This window comes from Anomaloglossus baeobatrachus, chromosome 4 (assembly GCF_048569485.1).
Source record: "Anomaloglossus baeobatrachus isolate aAnoBae1 chromosome 4, aAnoBae1.hap1, whole genome shotgun sequence".
NCBI classification, from domain to species: domain Eukaryota; kingdom Metazoa; phylum Chordata; class Amphibia; order Anura; family Aromobatidae; genus Anomaloglossus; species Anomaloglossus baeobatrachus.
In genome coordinates this window covers 703,546,469-703,570,569 of record NC_134356.1, presented here as the reverse complement: position 1 = coordinate 703,570,569, position 24,101 = coordinate 703,546,469, and the positions used below count along the sequence as shown (strand labels likewise).

Genomic DNA, 24,101 nt, shown 5'->3' with positions numbered 1-24,101 from the left:
ACAGTACCACTTCTCCTGTCCTGTATACTGGGTGTAATCCTCAGTGTCTGTATTATTCTGTATATATACACTGCACAGTACCACTCCTCCTGTCCTGTATACTGGGTGTAATCCTCAGTATCTGTATTATTCTGTGTATATATACACTGCACAGTACCACTTCTCCTGTCCTGTATACTGGGTGTAATCCTCAGTATCTGTATTATTCTGTATATATACACTGCACAGTACCACTTCTCCTGTCCTGTATACTGGGTGTAATCCTCAGTATCTGTATTATTCTGTATATATACACTGCACAGTACCACTTCTCCTGTCCTGTATACTGGGTGTAATCCTCAGTGTCTGTATTATTCTGTATATATACACTGCACAGTACCACTTCTCCTGTCCTGTATACTGGGTGTGATCCTCAGTGTCTGTATTATTCTGTATATATACACTGCACAGTACCACTTCTCCTGTCCTGTATACTGGGTGTAATCCTCAGTACCTGTATTATTCTGTATATATACACTGCACAATACCACTTCTCCTGTCCTGTATACTGGGTGTAATCCTCAGTGTCTGTATTATTCTGTATATATACACTGCACAGTACCACTTCCCCTGTCCTGTATACTGGGTGTAATCCTCAGTATCTGTATTATTCTGTATATATACACTGCACAGTACCACTTCCCCTGTCCTGTATACTGGGTGTAGCTCTGTTTGGACAGGGCTCGGGTTTCCATTAGCATTCGGCCTTTTGTCCCTCTTTTGGGCACTCCTCTCTGGTGACGCCCCGGGCCTTGGCATGGTGACATCTTAAGTTTTTCCAGACAAACCTCTTCTTAGTAAACAGAGGACGCCACTTCCTGTTCCTATACTGCACATGATCAGCGAAGAAGCGAGAGAGAAGGAAAAGTAAGTGTGAATGGTGTCTGGACTGTGTATATACAGGGCATGGTGTAGTGGTGTCTGGACTGTGTATATACAGGGCATGGTGTAGTGGTGTCTGGACTGTGTATATACAGGGCATGGTGTAGTGGTGTATGGACTGTGTATATACAGGGCATGGTGTAGTGGTGTCTGGACTGTGTATATACAGGTCACGGTGTAGTGGAGTCTGGACTGTGTATATACAGGGCATGGTGTAGTGGTGTCTGGACTGTGTATATACAGGGCATGGTGTAGTGGTGTCTGGACTGTGTATATACAGGGCACGGTGTAGTGGTGTCTGGGCTGTGTATATACAGGGCATGGTGTAGTGGTGTCTGGACTGTGTATATACAGGGCATGGTGTAGTGGTGTCTGGACTGTGTATATACAGGGCATGGTGTAGTGGTGTCTGGACTGTGTATATATAGGGCATGGTGTAGTGGAGTCTGGACTGTGTATATACAGGGCATGGTGTAGTGGAGTCTGGACTGTGTATATACAGGGCATGGTGTAGTGGTGTCTGGACTGTGTATATACAGGGCACGGTGTAGTGGTGTCTGGGCTGTGTATATACAGGGCATGGTGTAGTGGTGTCTGGACTGTGTATATACAGGGCATGGTGTAGTGGTGTCTGGACTGTGTATATACAGGTCATGGTGTAGTGGTGTCTGGACTGTGTATATACAGGGCATGGTGTAGTGGAGTCTGGACTGTGTATATACAGGTCACGGTGTAGTGGTGTCTGGACTGTGTATATACAGGTCATGGTGTAGTGGTGTCTGGGCTGTGTATATACAGGGCATGGTGTAGTGGTTTCTGCACTGTGTATATACAGGGCACGGTGTAGAGGTGTGTGGACTGTGTATATACAGGTCATGGTGTAGTGGTGTCTGGACTGTGTATATACAGGGCATGGTGTAGTGGTGTCTGGACTGTGTATATACAGGGCATGGTGTAGTGGTGTCTGGACTGTGTATATACAGGGCATGGTGTAGTGGTGTCTGGACTGTGTATATACAGGGCATGGTGTAGTGGTGTCTGGACTGTGTATATACAGGGCATGGTGTAGTGGTGTCTGGACTGTGTATATACAGGGCACGGTGTAGTGGTGTCTGGACTGTGTATATACAGGGCATGGTGTAGTGGTGTCTGGACTGTGTATATACAGGTCACGGTGTAGTGGTGTCTGGACTGTGTATATACAGGGCATGGTGTAGTGGTGTATGGACTGTGTATATACAGGTCATGGTGTAGTGGTGTCTGGACTGTGTATATACAGGGCATGGTGTAGTGGTGTCTGGACTGTGTATATACAGGGCATGGTGTAGTGGTGTCTGGACTGTGTATATACAGGTCACGGTGTAGTGGTGTCTGGACTGTGTATATACAGGGCATGGTGTAGTGGTGTCTGGACTGTGTATATACAGGGCATGGTGTAGAGGTGTGTGGACTGTGTATATACACGGCATGGTGTAGTGGTGTCTGGACTGTGTATATACAGGGCATGGTGTAGTGGTGTCTGGACTGTGTATATACAGGTCACGGTGTAGTGGTGTCTGGACTGTGTATATACAGGGCATGGTGTAGTGGTGTCTGGACTGTGTATATACAGGGCATGGTGTAGTGGTGTCTGGACTGTGTATATACAGGGCATGGTGTAGTGGTGTCTGGACTGTGTATATACAGGTCACGGTGTAGTGGTGTCTGGACTGTGTATATACAGGGCATGGTGTAGTGGTGTCTGGACTGTGTATATACAGGTCATGGTGTAGTGGTGTCTGGACTGTGTATATACAGGTCACGGTGTAGTGGTGTCTGGACTGTGTATATACAGGGCATGGTGTAGTGGTGTCTGGACTGTGTATATACAGGTCACGGTGTAGTGGTGTCTGGACTGTGTATATACAGGGCATGGTGTAGTGGTGTCTGGACTGTGTATATACAGGTCACGGTGTAGTGGTGTCTGGACTGTGTATATACAGGGCATGGTGTAGTGGTGTCTGGACTGTGTATATACAGGTCACGGTGTAGTGGTGTCTGGACTGTGTATATACAGGGCATGGTGTAGTGGTGTCTGGACTGTGTATATACAGGGCATGGTGTAGTGGTGTCTGGACTGTGTATATACAGGTCACGGTGTAGTGGTGTCTGGACTGTGTATATACAGGGCATGGTGTAGTGGTGTCTGGACTGTGTATATACAGGTCACGGTGTAGTGGTGTCTGGACTGTGTATATACAGGGCATGGTGTAGTGGTGTCTGGACTGTGTATATACAGGGCATGGTGTAGTGGTGTCTGGACTGTGTATATACAGGGCATGGTGTAGTGGTGTCTGGACTGTGTATATACAGGGCATGGTGTAGTGGAGTCTGGACTGTGTATATACAGGGCATGGTGTAGTGGTGTCTGGACTGTGTATATGCAGGGCATGGTGTAGTGGTGTCTGGACTGTGTATATGCAGGGCATGGTGTAGTGGTGTCTGGACTGTGTATATGCAGGGCATGGTGTAGTGGTGTCTGGACTGTGTATATGCAGGGCATGGTGTAGTGGTGTCTGGACTGTGTATATACAGGGCACGGTGTAGTGGTGTCTGGACTGTGTATATACAGGGCATGGTGTAGTGGTGTATGGACTGTGTATATACAGGGCATGGTGTAGTGGTGTCTGGACTGTGTATATACAGGGCATGGTGTAGTGGTGTCTGGACTGTGTATATACAGGTCATGGTGTAGTGGAGTCTGGACTGTGTATATACAGGGCACGGTGTAGTGGTGTATGGACTGTGTATATACAGGTCATGGTGTAGTGGTGTATGGACTGTGTATATACAGGTCACGGTGTAGTGGTGTCTGGACTGTGTATATACAGGGCACGGTGTAGTGGTGTCTGGACTGTGTATATACAGGGCATGGTGTAGTGGTGTCTGGACTGTGTATATACAGGGCATGGTGTAGTGGTGTCTGGACTGTGTATATACAGGGCATGGTGTAGTGGTGTCTGGACTGTGTATATACAGGGCATGGTGTAGTGGTGTCTGGACTGTGTATATACAGGGCATGGTGTAGTGGAGTCTGGACTGTGTATATACAGGTCACGGTGTAGTGGTGTCTGGACTGTGTATATACAGGGCATGGTGTAGTGGTGTATGGACTGTGTATATACAGGGCATGGTGTAGTGGTGTCTGGACTGTGTATATACAGGGCATGGTGTAGTGGAGTCTGGACTGTGTATATACAGGGCATGGTGTAGTGGAGTCTGGACTGTGTATATACAGGTCACGGTGTAGTGGTGTCTGGACTGTGTATATACAGGGCATGGTGTAGTGGAGTCTGGACTGTGTATATACAGGTCACGGTGTAGTGGTGTCTGGACTGTGTATATACAGGGCATGGTGTAGTGGTGTCTGGACTGTGTATATACAGGGCATGGTGTAGAGGTGTCTGGACTGTGTATATACAGGGCACGGTGTAGCGGTGTCTGGACTGTGTATATACAGGTCACGGTGTAGTGGTGTATGGACTGTGTATATACAGGTCATGGTGTAGTGGTGTATGGACTGTGTATATACAGGTCATGGTGTAGTGGTGTATGGACTGTGTATATACAGGGCATGGTGTAGTGGTGTCTGGACTGTGTATATACAGGGCATGGTGTAGTGGTGTCTGGACTGTGTATATACAGGGCATGGTGTAGTGGTGTCTGGACTGTGTATATACAGGGCATGGTGTAGTGGTGTCTGGACTGTGTATATACAGGGCATGGTGTAGTGGTGTCTGGACTGTGTATATACAGGGCATGGTGTAGTGGTGTCTGGACTGTGTATATACAGGGCATGGTGTAGTGGTGTATGGACTGTGTATATACAGGGCATGGTGTAGTGGTGTATGGACTGTGTATATACAGGGCATGGTGTAGTGGTGTCTGGACTGTGTATATACAGGGCATGGTGTAGTGGTGTCTGGACTGTGTATATACAGGGCATGGTGTAGTGGTGTATGGACTGTGTATATACAGGGCATGGTGTAGTGGTGTCTGGACTGTGTATATACAGGGCATGGTGTAGTGGTGTCTGGACTGTGTATATACAGGGCATGGTGTAGTGGTGTCTGGACTGTGTATATACAGGGCATGGTGTAGTGGAGTCTGGACTGTGTATATACAGGGCACGGTGTAGTGGTGTCTGGACTGTGTATATACAGGGCATGGTGTAGTGGTGTCTGGACTGTGTATATACAGGGCACGGTGTAGTGGTGTCTGGACTGTGTATATACAGGTCACGGTGTAGTGGTGTCTGGACTGTGTATATACAGGGCATGGTGTAGTGGTGTCTGGACTGTGTATATACAGGGCATGGTGTAGTGGTGTATGGACTGTGTATATACAGGGCATGGTGTAGCGGTGTCTGGACTGTGTATATACAGGGCATGGTGTAGTGGTGTCTGGACTGTGTATATACAGGGCATGGTGTAGTGGTGTATGGACTGTGTATATACAGGGCATGGTGTAGTGGTGTCTGGACTGTGTATATACAGGGCATGGTGTAGTGGTGTCTGGACTGTGTATATACAGGGCATGGTGTAGTGGTGTCTGGACTGTGTATATACAGGGCATGGTGTAGTGGTGTCTGGACTGTGTATATACAGGGCATGGTGTAGTGGTGTCTGGACTGTGTATATACAGGGCATGGTGTAGTGGTGTATGGACTGTGTATATACAGGGCATGGTGTAGTGGTGTATGGACTGTGTATATACAGGGCATGGTGTAGTGGTGTCTGGACTGTGTATATACAGGGCATGGTGTAGTGGTGTCTGGACTGTGTATATACAGGGCATGGTGTAGTGGTGTATGGACTGTGTATATACAGGGCATGGTGTAGTGGTGTCTGGACTGTGTATATACAGGGCATGGTGTAGTGGTGTCTGGACTGTGTATATACAGGGCATGGTGTAGTGGTGTCTGGACTGTGTATATACAGGGCATGGTGTAGTGGAGTCTGGACTGTGTATATACAGGGCACGGTGTAGTGGTGTCTGGACTGTGTATATACAGGGCACGGTGTAGTGGTGTCTGGACTGTGTATATACAGGGCACGGTGTAGTGGTGTCTGGACTGTGTATATACAGGTCACGGTGTAGTGGTGTCTGGACTGTGTATATACAGGGCATGGTGTAGTGGTGTCTGGACTGTGTATATACAGGGCATGGTGTAGTGGTGTCTGGACTGTGTATATACAGGGCATGGTGTAGTGGTGTATGGACTGTGTATATACAGGGCATGGTGTAGCGGTGTCTGGACTGTGTATATACAGGGCATGGTGTAGTGGTGTCTGGACTGTGTATATACAGGGCATGGTGTAGTGGTGTATGGACTGTGTATATACAGGGCATGGTGTAGTGGTGTCTGGACTGTGTATATACAGGGCATGGTGTAGTGGTGTCTGGACTGTGTATATACAGGGCATGGTGTAGTGGTGTATGGACTGTGTATATACAGGGCATGGTGTAGTGGTGTCTGGACTGTGTATATACAGGGCATGGTGTAGTGGAGTCTGGACTGTGTATATACAGGTCACGGTGTAGTGGTGTCTGGACTGTGTATATACAGGGCATGGTGTAGCGGTGTCTGGACTGTGTATATACAGGGCATGGTGTAGTGGTGTCTGGACTGTGTGTATATACAGGGCATGGTGTAGTGGTGTCTGGACTGTGTGTATATACAGGGCATGGTGTAGTGGTGTCTGGACTGTGTATATACAGGGCATGGTGTAGTGGAGTCTGGACTGTGTATATACAGGGCATGGTGTAGTGGTGTCTGGACTGTGTATATACAGGGCATGGTGTAGTGGTGTCTGGACTGTGTATATACAGGGCATGGTGTAGTGGTGTATGGACTGTGTATATACAGGGCATGGTGTAGCGGTGTCTGGACTGTGTATATACAGGGCATGGTGTAGTGGTGTCTGGACTGTGTATATACAGGGCATGGTGTAGTGGTGTATGGACTGTGTATATACAGGGCATGGTGTAGTGGTGTCTGGACTGTGTATATACAGGGCATGGTGTAGTGGTGTCTGGACTGTGTATATACAGGGCATGGTGTAGTGGTGTCTGGACTGTGTATATACAGGGCATGGTGTAGTGGTGTATGGACTGTGTATATACAGGGCATGGTGTAGTGGTGTATGGACTGTGTATATACAGGGCATGGTGTAGTGGTGTCTGGACTGTGTATATACAGGGCATGGTGTAGTGGTGTCTGGACTGTGTATATACAGGGCATGGTGTAGTGGTGTCTGGACTGTGTATATACAGGGCATGGTGTAGTGGTGTCTGGACTGTGTGTATATACAGGGCATGGTGTAGTGGTGTCTGGACTGTGTATATACAGGGCATGGTGTAGTGGAGTCTGGACTGTGTATATACAGGGCATGGTGTAGTGGTGTCTGGACTGTGTGTATATACAGGGCATGGTGTAGTGGTGTCTGGACTGTGTATATACAGGTCACGGTGTAGTGGTGTCTGGACTGTGTATATACAGGGCATGGTGTAGTGGTGTCTGGACTGTGTATATACAGGTCACGGTGTAGTGGTGTCTGGACTGTGTATATACAGGGCATGGTGTAGTGGAGTCTGGACTGTGTATATACAGGGCATGGTGTAGTGGAGTCTGGACTGTGTATATACAGGTCACGGTGTAGTGGTGTATGGACGGTGTATATACAGGGCATGGTGTAGTGGTGTCTGGACTGTGTATATACAGGGCATGGTGTAGTGGTGTCTGGACTGTGTATATACAGGTCACGGTGTAGTGGTGTCTGGACTGTGTATATACAGGGCATGGTGTAGTGGTGTCTGGACTGTGTATATACAGGGCATGGTGTAGTGGTGTCTGGACTGTGTATATACAGGGCATGGTGTAGTGGTGTCTGGACTGTGTATATACAGGTCACGGTGTAGTGGTGTCTGGACTGTGTATATACAGGACATGGTGTAGTGGTGTCTGGACTGTGTATATACAGGGCATGGTGTAGTGGTGTCTGGACTGTGTATATACAGGTCACGGTGTAGTGGTGTCTGGACTGTGTATATACAGGGCATGGTGTAGTGGTGTCTGGACTGTGTATATACAGGGCATGGTGTAGTGGTGTCTGGACTGTGTATATACAGGGCATGGTGTAGTGGAGTCTGGACTGTGTATATACAGGTCACGGTGTAGTGGTGTATGGACGGTGTATATACAGGGCATGGTGTAGTGGTGTCTGGACTGTGTATATACAGGGCATGGTGTAGTGGTGTCTGGACTGTGTGTATACAGGTCATGGTGTAGTGGTGTCTGGACTGTGTATATACAGGGCATGGTGTAGTGGTGTCTGGACTGTGTATATACAGGTCACGGTGTAGTGGTGTCTGGACTGTGTATATACAGGGCATGGTGTAGTGGTGTCTGGACTGTGTATATACAGGGCACGGTGTAGCGGTGTCTGGACTGTGTATATACAGGGCATGGTGTAGTGGAGTCTGGACTGTGTATATACAGGGCATGGTGTAGTGGTGTCTGGACTGTGTATATACAGGTCACGGTGTAGAGGTGTCTGGACTGTGTATATACAGGGCACGGTGTAGCGGTGTCTGGACTGTGTATATACAGGTCACGGTGTATGGATATATATATATTTACGGTACTCCCATCTCCAGGGTCCTCCCTTGATATGTAGCTGGTGAGATCCTCTAGTTACAGATGTAGCATACTTCTCCTGATTGTCATGTCTCTTACCTCATGTGCAGGGCATTGTAGGTTGCGTATCCATGGTTTCCATCATTCATACAGTGACGGCTAGTTTCTCGTGCTCGTAACCATGGATACCTGAGCTGCAATGCCCTGCACATGAGGTAGCAGACGTGGCTAATCAGGAGATGATACTAATCAGTAATGGGAGGTTTGTGCTGATATTCTTATTACATATTGGGGGCCGGGTCTCTCCCCGACTAATGGGCAAGGAGAAACGCCCACTTAAAGGGTCTGATGTTTGTATAGGCCGGAGACGCCATTATGACGGTCACAGAGCCTCTTGAATGAAGACTGAAAGGGAGCACGACGTTGTTACCCATAGCAACCAATCAGAGCTCAGCTTTCATTTTACCACTGGAACCAATAATATATCGGTTTTCATTTTACCATAGCAACCAATCAGAGCTCAGCTTTCAATTCTTACACACCTGTGGTAAAATGAAAGCTGCACAGTGATTGGTGTCTAGGGGCGTCAGAAGCACCAGTGTGATGCCCCTGGCCTATCAGGTGGTCACAGGGTACTGCACAAGCTGCCCTTCCGTGCAGTATCCGCCTCGCTCTTGGTTCTGGGTCCCTATATTAATAGTGTTGCCTCCAACATCAAATCCTTGATCCACCCTGCACCACACCCACCAGGCACACCAGTGCACGGCTTGAGGGGAATAGTCGCCCGCCTGGGGGTCAGGGAGGGGAGGAGAGTAGTGAGTCGATGTGTATAGAGAGTGAGAGGAGGTCGGGAGCGGTGGCTCCTACAGAAGCAGTCTAGGTTGCAGGTGGTGGTCTGGACCTAGCTTCAGGCAACCCGAGAATTCACCTGTGGAGAACCGAGCCTTTATGATCCGTTCCCACCCGCTCCAGAATCGGGGCTTTAGCGCAACGAGGGGGATAGGACTTTCCAACCCAAACCGGTCCAGAAAATCCCAAGCGTGAGCCCTGAGAGCAGGCTCTCATACTTAGCGATAGTGGGGAGCGGGGCCCGGCTAGTTCCATACTACTGGGCCACCACTTTGAAGTTAAACTTAGTGCCAGGAGGCAGGTCACGGATCACCAGGCAAAAGCATTGGGGACGGGACCCGGACGAGCTCCCCCCCAGCGGCACCCAGAGACTTGGTTTACCCGGTTGTCAGTGTCTGCTTATGAACTGAGTGAGTACCTGAGTGACTCCTGCATCCCCACACCGAGTCCCGGGGCATCCCCCCTACCCGTGGAGGGCTACGACACCTTGCTGCCCCACTTCATCACCCCAGGTACTCCTAACGGCAGCGGCGGTACTCCCAAATTACTGTACACCACGGGTGGCGTCACGAATTGTATATCAATTCCCCTGTAAATACCACCTTTCATTTTGAGTTGCCGCACAACCCCGGGTCCGGAGACCCTCGAACCACAGCGAACCCGGATCCAAGCAGCTCTGCTGCTTCTACGGGGGCGGCACACCAGTAATACCTGTCCTCTGGTTTGCAGGACACATAATGATTGTGTCCACTAGGTGGTATCCTGGCTCCACGCCTCCTGCCGGGGATGCAACAAGCTGGGGCCAGTGGTGAGGAGGGAGGTAGAGGAATGGTCAGCAGGGTGCAGCACTGTAATGTGATGCCATGATGGCGCTGTGCTGCTGGAGGAGGAGGGGAGTAGAGGAGCGGTCAGCAGGGTGCAGCACTGTAATGTGACACCATGGCCATGATGGTGCTAAGCTGCTGGAGGAGAGGTGTAGGAGCGGTCAGCAGGGTGCAGTACTGTAATGTGACACCATGGCCATGATGGTGTTGTGCTGCTGGAGGAGGAGGGAAGTAGAGGAGCGTTCAGCAGGGTGCAGCACTGTAATGTGACTCCATGATGGTGCTAAGCTGCTGGAGGAGGGGAGTAGAGGGTCAGTGAGCAGGGTGCAGCACTGTAATGTGACACCATGGCCATGATGGTGCTGTGCTGCTGGAGGAGGAGGGGAGTAGAGGAGCGGTCAGCAGGGTGCAGCACTGTAATGTGACTCCATGACGGTGCTAAGCTGCTGGAGGAGGGGAGTAGAGGGTCAGTGAGCAGGGTGCAGCACTGTAATGTGACACCATGGCCATGATGGTGCTGTGCTGCTGGAGGAGGAGGGGAGTAGAGGAGCGGTCAGCAGGGTGCAGCACTGTAATGTGACTCCATGACGGTGCTAAGCTGCTGGAGGAGGGGAGTAGAGGGTCAGTGAGCAGGGTGCAGCACTGTAATGTGACACCATGGCCATGATGGTGCTGTGCTGCTGGAGGAGGAGGGGAGTAGAGGAGCGGTCAGCAGGGTGCAGCACTGTAATGTGACTCCATGACGGTGCTAAGCTGCTGGAGGAGGGGAGTAGAGGGTCAGTGAGCAGGGTGCAGCACTGTAATGTGACACCATGGCCATGATGGTGCTGTGCTGCTGGAGGAGGAGGGGAGTAGAGGAGCGGTCAGCAGGGTGCAGCACTGTAATGTGACTCCATGACGGTGCTAAGCTGCTGGAGGAGGGGAGTAGAGGGTCAGTGAGCAGGGTGCAGCACTGTAATGTGACACCATGGCCATGATGGTGCTGTGCTGCTGGAGGAGGAGGGGAGTAGAGGAGCAGTAAGCAGACATGTCAATTTTTTTGCCATTTGGGTTTTGCACTGCAAAGCTGAGTTTTTGACCAAAGTTCTGCAACAAAAAGGCTGCAGTTTGAACTGCATAGTGCGGACAAGAAACCCAAATTCCCATAGACTTTGCTTGAAAAGCAGAACACAACCATTTTGACATTAAACGCTGCAGTTGAAAAAGCAGGTAAAAAGCGGGTAAAAAGCAACGTACGGACATAGCCTAATACCCACCAAGAGCCCCAGCCACCCAGTATTCTCCTCTAATCCCTACCAGGAGCCCCAGCCACCTTGTATTCTCCTCTAATCCCCACCAGGAGCCCCGGCCACCCAGTATTCTCCTCTAATCTAATAGGGACTCTAGATTGTGAGCCCCAATGGGGACCGTATTGCAAATGTATGTAAAGCGCTGTGGAATTAATAGCGCTATATAAATGAATACAATTATTATTAATCCCCCACCAAGAGCCTCAGCCACCCAGTATTCTCCTCTAATCCCCACCAAGAGCCCCAGCCACCCAGTGCCTCCCCCCAATCACCATCAAAATCTCCATATAACATACTGGGCGCGGTTAAGTTATTGGTCTAGTGTAAAATATAAACTGGTGCTGAGCGCAGCATTTTGTGTCCCTCTTTCTTATTTTTCAAAGTTGACAGATATGCAAAAGCCGTACTGTGTGTCATGTATTGAGGAAAATGATCCGATGTCACATGTTTGTGAGTGGATAAAGTATGTGAACCCTTAGTGTAAGCAGATAATTGGAAGGTGGATATAGAATCTGGTATTTTCAATCAATGGGAGGACAATCCAGTGTGCGTGTGCGACCTGTTATATCACAGGAACGGGCGACCATCAAATAGCACTGCAAAAGCAAAGCGTAATACAGGCCACGGGGCTACAAGGGCTCTATATACCCATGGACTCCTTTTTATGTTTGTATATATGTGGTTTTATCATTATTGTTGATCTGATGGTGGATGGTGTCTGTGGCTCCTGTGGTGGGCGCTGAGGGCTCAGTGCTGCCCCCTAGTCTGTGTATTGGGGAAGGCCTGGCGGCTGATACGTTGCCCGTTGTTTGTCTCCTCACTATGGGAGGTGTTCCATATTTTGGGGTGTAGATTGGATTTTGTACGGATCTTTGGTGCCCCGGATTTCCCTGGATTTCCTTCTCTTCTCGTATTCCTTTATTTTTCCATTCGTGCAGTTCTAGAAGGGATTGTTGTTTTTTTGTGGAACAAGTTATACTGTTGACTGCCGCCTCCATGTTATCACGCGATGTATCAGAAAGCAGAAAAAATCCAAATCTGGTGACATTGTGAAGAAAAAAGTGCAATATTGCAGGTTGTGTCCACTTTCCGAGCGTTCATTGTAAGGTATGGACGATGGGGGCGGAAAGATTCCTCGGGACGTGGGATTATGGAGATGCGAGCACGTAACATTCGTGGATTTGTGAGAACCATACATTTCACTTATGTCAGCATTTTCCATCATCAGTCGCTGGGGCTGTGTTAGTGGTGGGTGTGGGCGCCTGTGGTGGGTGTGGGCGCCTGTGGTGGGTGTGGGCGCCTGTGTTAGTGGTGGGTGTGGGCGCCTGTGTTAGTGGTGGGTGTGGGCGCCTGTGTTAGTGGTGGGTGTGGGCGCCTGTGTTAGTGGTGGGTGTGGGCGCCTGTGTTAGTGGTGGGTGTGGGCGCCTGTGTTAGTGGTGGGTGTGGGCTCCTGTGGTAGTGGTGGGCGTGGGCGCCTGTGGTAGTGGTGGGTGTGGGTGCCTGTGGTAGTGGTGGGTGTGGGCTCCTGTGGTGGGTGTGGGTGCCTGTGGTAGTGGTGGGTGTGGGCTCCTGTGGTGGGTGTGGGTGCCTGTTGTAGTGGTGGGTGTGGGCTCCTGTGGTGGGTGTGGGTGCCTGTGGTAGTGGTGGGTGTGGGTGCCTGTGGTAGTGGTGGGTGTGGGCGCCTGTGGTAGTGGTGGGTGTGGGTGCCTGTGGTAGTGGTGGGTGTGGGCTCCTGTGGTGGGTGTGGGCGCCTGTGGTAGTGGTGGGTGTGGGTGCCTGTGGTAGTGGTGGGTGTGGGCTCCTGTGGTGGGTGTGGGTGCCTGTGGTAGTGGTGGGTGTGGGCGCCTGTGGTAGTGGTGGGCGTGGGCGCCTGTGGTAGTGGTGGGCGTGGGCGCCTGTGGTAGTGGTGGGCGTGGGCGCCTGTGGTAGTGGTGGGCGCCTGTGGTAGTGGTGGGCGTGGGCGCCTGTGGTAGTGGTGGGTGTGGGTGCCTGTGGTAGTGGTGGGTGTGGGCTCCTGTGGTGGGTGTGGGTGCCTGTGGTAGTGGTGGGTGTGGGCTCCTGTGGTGGGTGTGGGCTCCTGTGGTGGGTGTGGGTGCCTGTGGTAGTGGTGGGTGTGGGTGCCTGTGGTAGTGGTGGGTGTGGGCGCCTGTGGTAGTGGTGGGTGTGGGTGCCTGTGGTAGTGGTGCGTGTGGGTACCTGTGGTAGTGGTGGGTGTGGGCTCCTGTGGTGGGTGTGGGTGCCTGTGGTAGTGGTGGGTGTGGGCTCCTGTGGTGGGTGTGGGTGCCTGTGGTAGTGGTGGGTGTGGGCTCCTGTGGTGGGTGTGGGTGCCTGTGGTAGTGGTGGGTGTGGGTGCCTGTGGTAGTGGTGGGTGTGGGCGCCTGTGGTAGTGGTGGGTGTGGGCTCCTGTGGTAGTGGTGCGTGTGGGTGCCTGTGGTAGTGGTGGGTGTGGGCTCCTGTGGTGGGTGTGGGTGCCTGTGGTAGTGGTGGGTGTGGGCTCCTGTGGTGGGTGTGGGTGCCTGTGGTAGTGGTGGGTATGGGCGCCTGTGGTAGTGGTGGGTGTGGGTGCCTGTGGTAGTGGTGGGTGTGGGCGCCTGTGGTAGTGGTGGGTGTGGGTGCCTGTGGTAGTGGTGGGTGTGGGCTCCTGTGGTGGGTGTGGGTGCCTGTGGTAGTGGTGGGTGTGGGCTCCTGTGGTAGTGGTGGGTGTGGGTGCCTGTGGTAGTGGTGGGTGTGGGCGCCTGTGGTAGTGGTGGGTGTGGGCGCCTGTGGTCGTGGTGGGTGTGGGCGCCTGTGGTAGTGGTGGGTGTGGGCTCCTGTGGTAGTGGTGGGCGTGGGCGCCTGTGGTAGTGGTGGGCGTGGGCGCCTGTGGTAGTGGTGGGTGCCTGTGGTAGTGGTGGGCGTGGGTGCCTGTGGTAGTGGTGGGCGTGGGCGCCTGTGGTAGTGGTGGGCGTGGGCGCCTGTGGTAGTGGTGGGTGTGGGTGCCTGTGGTAGTGGTGGGTGTGGGTGCCTGTGGTAGTGGTGGGTGTGGGCTCCTGTGGTGGGTGTGGGCGCCTGTGGTAGTGGTGGGCGTGGGCGCCTGTGGTAGTGGTGGGTGTGGGCGCCTGTGGTAGTGGTGGGTGTGGGTGCCTGTGGTAGTGGTGGGTGTGGGCGCCTGTGGTGGGCGTGGGCGCCTGTGGTAGTGGTGGGTGTGGGCGCCTGTGGTAGTGGTGGGTGTGGGTGCCTGTGGTAGTGGTGGGTGTGGGCTCCTGTGGTGGGTGTGGGCGCCTGTGGTAGTGGTGGGTGTGGGCGCCTGTGGTAGTGGTGGGTGTGGGCTCCTGTGGTAGTGGTGGGTGTGGGGGCCTGTGGTAGTGGTAGGTGTGGGCGCCTGTGGTAGTGGTGGGTGTGGGCGCCTGTGGTAGTGGTGGGTGTGGGCTCCTGTGGTAGTGGTGGGTGTGGGCGCCTGTGGTAGTGGTGGGTGTGGGCGCCTGTGGTAGTGGTGGGCGTGGGCTCCTGTGGTAGTGGTGGGCGTGGGGGCCTGTGGTAGTGGTGGGCGTGGGCTCCTGTGGTAGTGGTGGGCGTGGGCGCCTGTGGTAGTGGTGGGTGTGGGCGCCTGTGGTAGTGGTGGGTGTGGGCTCCTGTGGTGGGTGTGGGCTCCTGTGGTGGGTGTGGGTGCCTGTGGTAGTGGTGGGTGTGGGTGCCTGTGGTAGTGGTGGGTGTGGGTGCCTGTGGTAGTGGTGGGTGTGGGCGCCTGTGGTAGTGGTGGGCGTGGGCGCCTGTGGTAGTGGTGGGTGTGGGTGCCTGTGGTAGTGGTGGGTGTGGGCGCCTGTGGTAGTGGTGGGTGTGGGTGCCTGTGGTAGTGGTGGGTGTGGGTGCCTGTGGTAGTGGTGGGTGTGGGTGCCTGTGGTAGTGGTGGGTGTGGGCGCCTGTGGTAGTGGTGGGTGTGGGTGCCTGTGGTAGTGGTGGGTGTGGGCTCCTGTGGTAGTGGTGGGCATGGGCGCCTGTGGTAGTGGTGGGCGTGGGCGCCTGTGGTAGTGGTGGGTGCCTGTGGTAGTGGTGGGCGTGGGCGCCTGTGGTAGTGGTGGGCGTGGGCGCCTGTGGTAGTGGTGGGTGTGGGTGCCTGTGGTAGTGGTGGGTGTGGGTGCCTGTGGTAGTGGTGGGTGTGGGCTCCTGTGGTGGGTGTGGGCGCCTGTGGTAGTGGTGGGTGTGGGCGCCTGTGGTAGTGGTGGGTGTGGGCGCCTGTGGTAGTGGTGGGTGTGGGTGCCTGTGGTATTGGTGGGTGTGGGCGCCTGTGGTGGGCGTGGGCGCCTGTGGTAGTGGTGGGTGTGGGCGCCTGTGGTAGTGGTGGGTGTGGGTGCCTGTGGTAGTGGTGGGTGTGGGCTCCTGTGGTGGGTGTGGGCGCCTGTGGTAGTGGTGGGTGTGGGCTCCTGTGGTAGTGGTGGGCGTGGGCGCCTGTGGTAGTGGTGGGCGTGGGCGCCTGTGGTAGTGGTGGGTGCCTGTGGTAGTGGTGGGCGTGGGTGCCTGTGGTAGTGGTGGGCGTGGGCGCCTGTGGTAGTGGTGGGCGTGGGCGCCTGTGGTAGTGGTGGGTGTGGGTGCCTGTGGTAGTGGTGGGTGTGGGTGCCTGTGGTAGTGGTGGGTGTGGGCTCCTGTGGTAGTGGTGGGTGTGGGCGCCTGTGGTAGTGGTGGGTGTGGGCGCCTGTGGTAGTGGTGGGCGTGGGCTCCTGTGGTAGTGGTGGGTGTGGGGGCCTGTGGTAGTGGTGGGTGTGGGCTCCTGTGGTAGTGGTGGGCGTGGGCGCCTGTGGTAGTGGTGGGTGTGGGCGCCTGTGGTAGTGGTGGGTGTGGGCGCCTGTGGTAGTGGTGGGTGTGGGCGCCTGTGGTGGGTGTGGCCTCCTGTGGTGGGTGTGGGTGCCTGTGGTAGTGGTGGGTGTGGGTGCCTGTGGTAGTGGTGGGTGTGGGTGCCTGTGGTAGTGGTGGGTGTGGGTGCCTGTGGTAGTGGTGGGTGTGGGCGCCTGTGGTAGTGGTAGTGGTGGGTGTGGGTGCCTGTGGTAGTGGTGGGTGTGGGCGCCTGTGGTAGTGGTGGGCGTGGGCGCCTGTGGTAGTGGTGGGTGTGGGCGCCTGTGGTAGTGGTGGGCGTGGGCGCCTGTGGTAGTGGTGGGTGTGGGTGCCTGTGGTAGTGGTGGGTGTGGGTGCCTGTGGTAGTGGTGGGTGTGGGCTCCTGTGGTGGGCGTGGGCGCCTGTGGTAGTGGTGGGTGTGGGCGCCTGTGGTAGTGGTGGGTGTGGGCGCCTGTGGTAGTGGTGGGTGTGGGCTCCTGTGGTGGGTGTGGGCGCCTGTGGTAGTGGTGGGTGTGGGCGCCTGTGGTAGTGGTGGGTGTGGGCGCCTGTGGTAGTGGTGGGTGTGGGCGCCTGTGGTAGTGGTGGGTGTGGGCGCCTGTGGTAGTGGTGGGTGTGGGCTCCTGTGGTAGTGGTGGGTGTGGGGGCCTGTGGTAGTGGTGGGTGTGGGCTCCTGTGGTAGTGGTGGGTGTGGGCGCCTGTGGTAGTGGTGGGCGTGGGCTCCTGTGGTAGTGGTGGGTGTGGGGGCCTGTGGTAGTGGTGGGCGTGGGCTCCTGTGGTAGTGGTGGGCGTGGGCGCCTGTGGTAGTGGTGGGTGTGGGCGCCTGTGGTAGTGGTGGGTGTGGGCGCCTGTGGTAGTGGTGGGTGTGGGCTCCTGTGGTAGTGGTGGGTGTGGGCGCCTGTGGTAGTGGTGGGTGCGGGCGCCTGTGGTAGTGGTGGGCGTGGGCGCCTGTGGTAGTGGTGGGCGTGGGTGCCTGTGGTAGTGGTGGGTGCGGGCGCCTGTGGTAGTGGTGGGCGCCTGTGGTAGTGGTGGGTGTGGGCTCCTGTGGTAGTGGTGGGTGTGGGCTCCTGTGGTGGGTGTGGGCTCCTGTGATAGTGGTGGGTGTGGGCTCCTGTGGTGGGTGTGGGTGCCTGTGGTAGTGGTGGGTGTGGGCTCCTGTGGTGGGTGTGGGTGCCTGTTGTAGTGGTGGGTGTGGGCTCCTGTGGTGGGTGTGGGTGCCTGTGGTAGTGGTGGGTGTGGGTGCCTGTGGTAGTGGTGGGTGTGGGCGCCTGTGGTAGTGGTGGGTGTGGGTGCCTGTGGTAGTGGTGCGTGTGGGTGCCTGTGGTAGTGGTGGGTGTGGGCTCCTGTGGTAGTGGTGGGTGTGGGCGCCTGTGGTAGTGGTGGGTGTGGGTGCCTGTGGTAGTGGTGGGCGTGGGCTCCTGTGGTAGTGGTGGGCGTGGGCGCCTGTGGTAGTGGTGGGCGTGGGCGCCTGTGGTAGTGGTGGGTGCCTGTGGTAGTGGTGGGCGTGGGCGCCTGTGGTAGTGGTGGGCGTGGGCGCCTGTGGTAGTGGTGGGCATGGGCGCCTGTGGTAGTGGTGGGTGTGGGTGCCTGTGGTAGTGGTGGGTGTGGGTGCCTGTGGTAGTGGTGGGTGTGGGCTCCTGTGGTGGGTGTGGGCGCCTGTGGTAGTGGTGGGCGTGGGCGCCTGTGGTAGTGGTGGGTGTGGGCGCCTGTGGTAGTGGTGGGCGTGGGCTCCTGTGGTAGTGGTGGGCGTGGGCGCCTGTGGTAGTGGTGGGTGTGGGTGCCTGTGGTAGTGGTGGGTGTGGGCTCCTGTGGTGGGTGTGGGTGCCTGTGGTAGTGGTGGGTGTGGGTGCCTGTGGTAGTGGTGGGTGTGGGCGCCTGTGGTAGTGGTGGGTGTGGTCTCCTGTGGTAGTGGTGCGTGTGGGTGCCTGTGGTAGTGGTGGGTGTGGGCTCCTGTGGTGGGTGTGGGTGCCTGTGGTAGTGGTGGGTGTGGGCTCCTGTGGTGGGTGTGGGTGTCTGTGGTAGTGGTGGGTGTGGGCGCCTGTGGTAGTGGTGGGTGTGGGTGCCTGTGGTAGTGGTGGGTGTGGGCGCCTGTGGTAGTGGTGGGTGTGGGTGCCTGTGGTAGTGGTGGGTGTGGGCTCCTGTGGTGGGTGTGGGTGCCTGTGGTAGTGGTGGGTGTGGGTGCCTGTGGTAGTGGTGGGTGTGGGCTCCTGTGGTAGTGGTGGGTGTGGGTGCCTGTGGTAGTGGTGGGTGTGGGTGCCTGTGGTAGTGGTGGGTGTGGGTGCCTGTGGTAGTGGTGGGCGTGGGCGCCTGTGGTAGTGCTGGGCGTGGGCGCCTGTGGTAGTGGTGGGCGTGGGCGCCTGTGGTAGTGGTGGGTGCCTGTGGTAGTGGTGGGCGTGGGCGCCTGTGGTAGTGGTGGGCGTGGGCGCCTGTGGTAGTGGTGGGTGTGGGTGCCTGTGGTAGTGGTGGGTGTGGGTGCCTGTGGTAGTGGTGGGTGTGGGCTCCTGTGGTGGGCGTGGGCGCCTGTGGTAGTGGTGGGCGTGGGCGCCTGTGGTAGTGGTGGGTGTGGGCGCCTGTGGTAGTGGTGGGTGTGGGTGCCTGTGGTAGTGGTGGGTGTGGGCTCCTGTGGTGGGCGTGGGCGCCTGTGGTAGTGGTGGGTGTGGGCGCCTGTGGTAGTGGTGGGTGTGGGTGCCTGTGGTAGTGGTGGGTGTGGGCTCCTGTGGTGGGCGTGGGCGCCTGTGGTAGTGGTGGGCGTGGGCGCCTGTGGTAGTGGTGGGTGTGGGCGCCTGTGGTAGTGGTGGGTGTGGGTGCCTGTGGTAGTGGTGGGTGTGGGCTCCTGTGGTGGGCGTGGGCGCCTGTGGTAGTGGTGGGTGTGGGCGCCTGTGGTAGTGGTGGGTGTGGGTGCCTGTGGTAGTGGTGGGTGTGGGCTCCTGTGGTGGGCGTGGGCGCCTGTGGTAGTGGTGGGTGTGGGCGCCTGTGGTAGTGGTGGGTGTGGGTGCCTGTGGTAGTGGTGGGTGTGGGCTCCTGTGGTGGGCGTGGGGGCCTGTGGTAGTGGTGGGCGTGGGCTCCTGTGGTAGTGGTGGGCATGGGGGCCTGTGGTAGTGGTGGGCGTGGGCTCCTGTGGTAGTGGTGGGTGTGGGTGCCTGTGGTAGTGGTGGGTGTGGGCTCCTGTGGTGGGTGTGGGCTCCTGTGGTGGGTGTGGGTGCCTGTGGTAGTGGTGGGTGTGGGCTCCTGTGGTGGGTGTGGGCTCCTGTGGTGGGTGCCTGTGGTAGTGGTGCGTGTGGGCGCCTGTGGTAGTGGTGGGTGTGGGTGCCTGTGGTAGTGGTGGGTGTGGGCTCCTGTGGTGGGTGTGGGCTCCTGTGGTGGGTGTGGGTGCCTGTGGTAGTGGTGCGTGTGGGTGCCTGTGGTGGGTGTGGGCGCCTGTGGTAGTGGTGGGTGTGGGCGCCTGTGGTAGTGGTGGGTGTGGGCTCCTGTGGTGGGTGTGGGTGCCTGTGGTAGTGGTGCGTGTGGGCGCCTGTGGTAGTGGTGGGTGTGGGCGCCTGTGGTAGTGGTGGGTGTGGGCGCCTGTGGTAGTGGTGGGTGTGGGCGCCTGTGGTAGTGGTGGGTGTGGGCACCTGTGGTAGTGGTGGGTGTGGGCGCCTGTGGTAGTGGTGGGTGTGGGCGCCTGTGGTAGTGGTGGGTGTGGGCGCCTGTGGTAGTGGTGGGCGTGGGCTCCTGTGGTAGTGGTGGGCGTGGGGGCCTGTGGTAGTGGTGGGCGTGGGCTCCTGTGGTAGTGGTGGGCATGGGGGCCTGTGGTAGTGGTGGGCGTGGGCTCCTGTGGTAGTGGTGGGTGTGGGTGCCTGTGGTAGTGGTGGGTGTGGGCTCCTGTGGTGGGTGTGGGCTCCTGTGGTGGGTGTGGGTGCCTGTGGTAGTGGTGGGTGTGGGCTCCTGTGGTGGGTGTGGGCTCCTGTGGTGGGTGTGGGTGCCTGTGGTAGTGGTGCGTGTGGGCGCCTGTGGTAGTGGTGGGTGTGGGTGCCTGTGGTAGTGGTGGGTGTGGGCTCCTGTGGTGGGTGTGGGCTCCTGTGGTGGGTGTGGGTGCCTGTGGTAGTGGTGGGTGTGGGCTCCTGTGGTGGGTGTGGGCTCCTGTGGTGGGTGTGGGTGCCTGTGGTAGTGGTGCGTGTGGGCGCCTGTGGTAGTGGTGGGTGTGGGTGCCTGTGGTAGTGGTGGGTGTGGGCTCCTGTGGTGGGTGTGGGCTCCTGTGGTGGGTGTGGGCTCCTGTGGTGGGTGTGGGTGCCTGTGGTAGTGGTGCGTGTGGGTGCCTGTGGTGGGTGTGGGCGCCTGTGGTAGTGGTGGGTGTGGGCGCCTGTGGTAGTGGTGGGTGTGGGCTCCTGTGGTGGGTGTGGGTGCCTGTGGTAGTGGTCGGTGTGGGCGCCTGTGGTAGTGGTGGGTGTGGGCGCCTGTGGTAGTGGTGGGCGTGGGCGCCTGTGGTAGTGGCAGGGTGGATTTGATTTCAATCACTAGTTTCTACCTAAACTAGTTCTTGCTACTTTAACATGCAAGTAGATGAAGATTTTTAGAATCACTTTTTATATTACTGTTTTCTCCCCAGTTTAATGGGTTAATCATTCATATTTGGACACCACTGTTCTGTTGTACTTAGGAAGGAGAAAAATAATCCTGACCTTAATAACAATTTAAATAGATTTATTCAACTGAAACAATAACATTACAGCATAAGTTATTTGCTTAAATAAACATCCATGTTTGATAACTAATTTGGCTAAACAAAATCTATATATATTTTAAGAAACTTAGACTGTCAGCCCAGCCGACACATGAAACACTTAAATACTACTGTCCCTGCTGTCCTCTGTAGCTCACTTGTCGTCATCTTCATCATCATCTTCTTCTTTGTTCCTATTCATAATCTGGAAAAGAAAAACAAGCTTTCCTGCTTTATTGGGTCCCAACCGATTTCTCAATTTAGAATGAATGAGTCCAAAGGAAGAGAATATTCTTCCAACGCCTGCAGAAGAAGCTACTGCTGTTAAAAGTGAAATCATTACTTGAACAGTCTCTAAATCCAAGCGCTTAAGTGACTTCCACCAGTTACTGGTGTGACCTTCCTTAAAATATCTTCAGCAAACATATATTTCTTGAATGGTTCCCCCTTAGCTCTGAAGTTTATTATAGTTGGCATTAAAGATGGATGATTGCTGGATACCCATGTCATAGCTAACTCCTCTTCCTCAGCACTTAAGTTTTGACCCTGATATTGGATATTGACAATATTTGCCAAAAAATGAGCTGGAGTCAGTGCTTGTCCCATTCGTTTGTTTACTGCTTGTAATTTAATTCTGTCCATATGTAGTTCTGTTTTTAAGTGTTCACTCAGTTCCTTCCAAATTTCAACAGCATCCGCAATAAAACAGCTATTTTTCTGTATTTTGTTTAAAGCTTGAGAGATGGGTTTCAGGAAGCTCAGCATATGTTCAACATTTCTCTTAAGCCCAATGTTGAGGATTTTGGCCGTGACAGTGCCATCTATTTTATCTCGATTTTCTTCACAAAGTGTCATCAGAATAGGCCAGTTTTTGATATACTGCTCAAAACAGTCCACCACAGAGTTCCATCTAACATCTTGTGGGAGCGTTAGCTTGGCTCCACCCATCCTTTTCAGAGCTGCTGCAGCAAAATGATTATTACGAAAGTATTTAGCAATTTCAACAACATTAGCCTTTATTTCTGGAACACTTACAGTTAGGTCCAAAAATCTTTGGCCAGTGACACAATTTTGGCGAGTTGGGCTCTGCATGCCACCACATTGGATTTGAAATGAAACCTCTACAACAGAATTCAAGTGCAGATTGTAACGTTTAATTTGAAGGTTTGAACAAAAATATCTGATAGAAATTGTAGGAATTGTACACATTTCTTTACAAACACTCCACATTTTAGGAGGTCAAAAGTAATTGGACAAATAAACCAAACCCAAACAAAATATTTTTATTTTCAATATTTTGTTGCGAATCCTTTGGAGGCAATCACTGCCTTAAGTCTGGAACCCATGGACATCACCAAACGCTGGGTTTCCTGCTTCTTAATGCTTTGCCAGGCCTTTACAGCCACAGCCTTCAGGTCTTGCTTGTTTGTGGGTCTTTCCGTCTTAAGTCTGGATTTGAGCAAGTGAAATGCATGCTCAATTGGGTTGAGATCTGGTGATTGACTTGGCCATTGCAGAATGTTCCACTTTTTTGCACTCATGAACTCCTGGGTAGCTTTGGCTGTATGCTTGGGGTCATTGTCCATCTGTACTATGAAGCGCCGTCCGATCAACTTTGCGGCATTTGGCTGAATCTGGGCTGAAAGTATATCCCAGTACACTTTAGAATTCATCCGGCTACTCTTGTCTGCTGTTATGTCATCAATAAACACAAGTGACCCAGTGCCATTGAAAGCCATGCATGCCCATGCCATCACGTTGCCTCCACCATGTTTTACAGAGGATGTGGTGTGCCTTGGATCATGTGCCGTTCCCTTTCTTCTCCAAACTTTTTTCTTCCCATCATTCTGGTACAGGTTGATCTTGGTCTCATCTGTCCATAGAATACTTTTCCAGAACTGAGCTGGCTTCATGAGGTGTTTTTCAGCAAATGTAACTCTGGCCTGTCTATTTTTGGAATTGATGACTGGTTTGCATCTAGATGTGAACCCTTTGTATTTACTTTCATGGAGTCTTCTCTTTACTGGTGACTTAGAGACAGATACACCTACTTCACTGAGAGTGTTCTGGACTTCAGTTGATGTTGTGAACGGGTTCTTCTTCACCAAAGAAAGTATGCGGCGATCATCCACCACTGTTGTCATCCGTGGAAGCCCAGGCCTTTTTGAGTTCCCAAGCTCACCAGTCAATTCTTTTTTTCTCAGAATGTACCCGACTGTTGATTATGCTACTCCAAGCATGTCTGCTATCTCTCTGATGGATTTTTTCTTTTTTTTTCAGCCTCAGGATGTTCTGCTTCACCTCAATTGAGAGTTCCTTAGATCGCATGTTGTCTGGTCACACCAACAGCTTCCAAATGCAAAACCACACACCTGTAATCAACCCCAGACCTTTTAACTACTTCATTGATTACAGGTTAATGAGGGAGACGCCTTCAGAGTTAATTGCAGCCCTTAGAGTCCCTTGTCCAATTACTTTTGGTCCCTTGAAAAAGAGGAGGCTATGCATTACAGAGCTATGATTCCTAAACCCTTTCTCCGATTTGGATGTGAAAACTCTCATATTGCAGCTGGGAGTGTGCACTTTCAGCCCATATTATATATAGAATTGTATTTCTGAACATGTTTTTGTAACCAGCTAAAATAACAAAACTTGTGTCACTGTCCAAATATTTCTGGCCCTGACTAAGTCTTTGGCTAAGAGGTGCAGCAAATGAGCACTGCAACCATATGTTATTAGCAGCTTTGTATTCCCTCCCTGCTCTTCTAAATCTCTTCTCATCTTGGATACGTTTGCAGCATTGTCAGTGACCAAACTGCGTACTAGACATTTGAATTTTTGTTCACATGTCGTTATAGCTTTTACTGCCACTTCTTGTAAGTATTTTGCTGTGTGTGCATTTCCTGACGTATCAGTTGTTTGTGCAAGGAAGACTTTACCTTCTTCTGTTGTTATACAAGCACATACAATAGGATCATTGTGGACATTACTCCACCCATCAATACTTAGGGTAACAATTTTACCCTCCAGAGCTGTTG

At 53.8% G+C, this 24,101-nt stretch overlaps 1 protein-coding gene across 2 annotated transcripts in view; it reads left to right on the top strand.

Moving 5' to 3' along the window:
* The first annotated feature begins 803 nt into the window (after positions 1-803).
* Positions 804-24,101, top strand: part of LOC142302200 (phospholipid scramblase 2-like) — a 63,615-nt gene continuing 40,317 nt past the window's right edge. Inside the window, exon 1 of one of the 2 annotated variants that reach the window (XM_075343293.1) lies at positions 804-906. The gene's annotated coding sequence lies outside the window, so the exon portion shown is untranslated. The remainder of the gene's footprint in view (positions 907-24,101) is intronic. The other variant, XM_075343291.1, reaches the window with a different exon arrangement.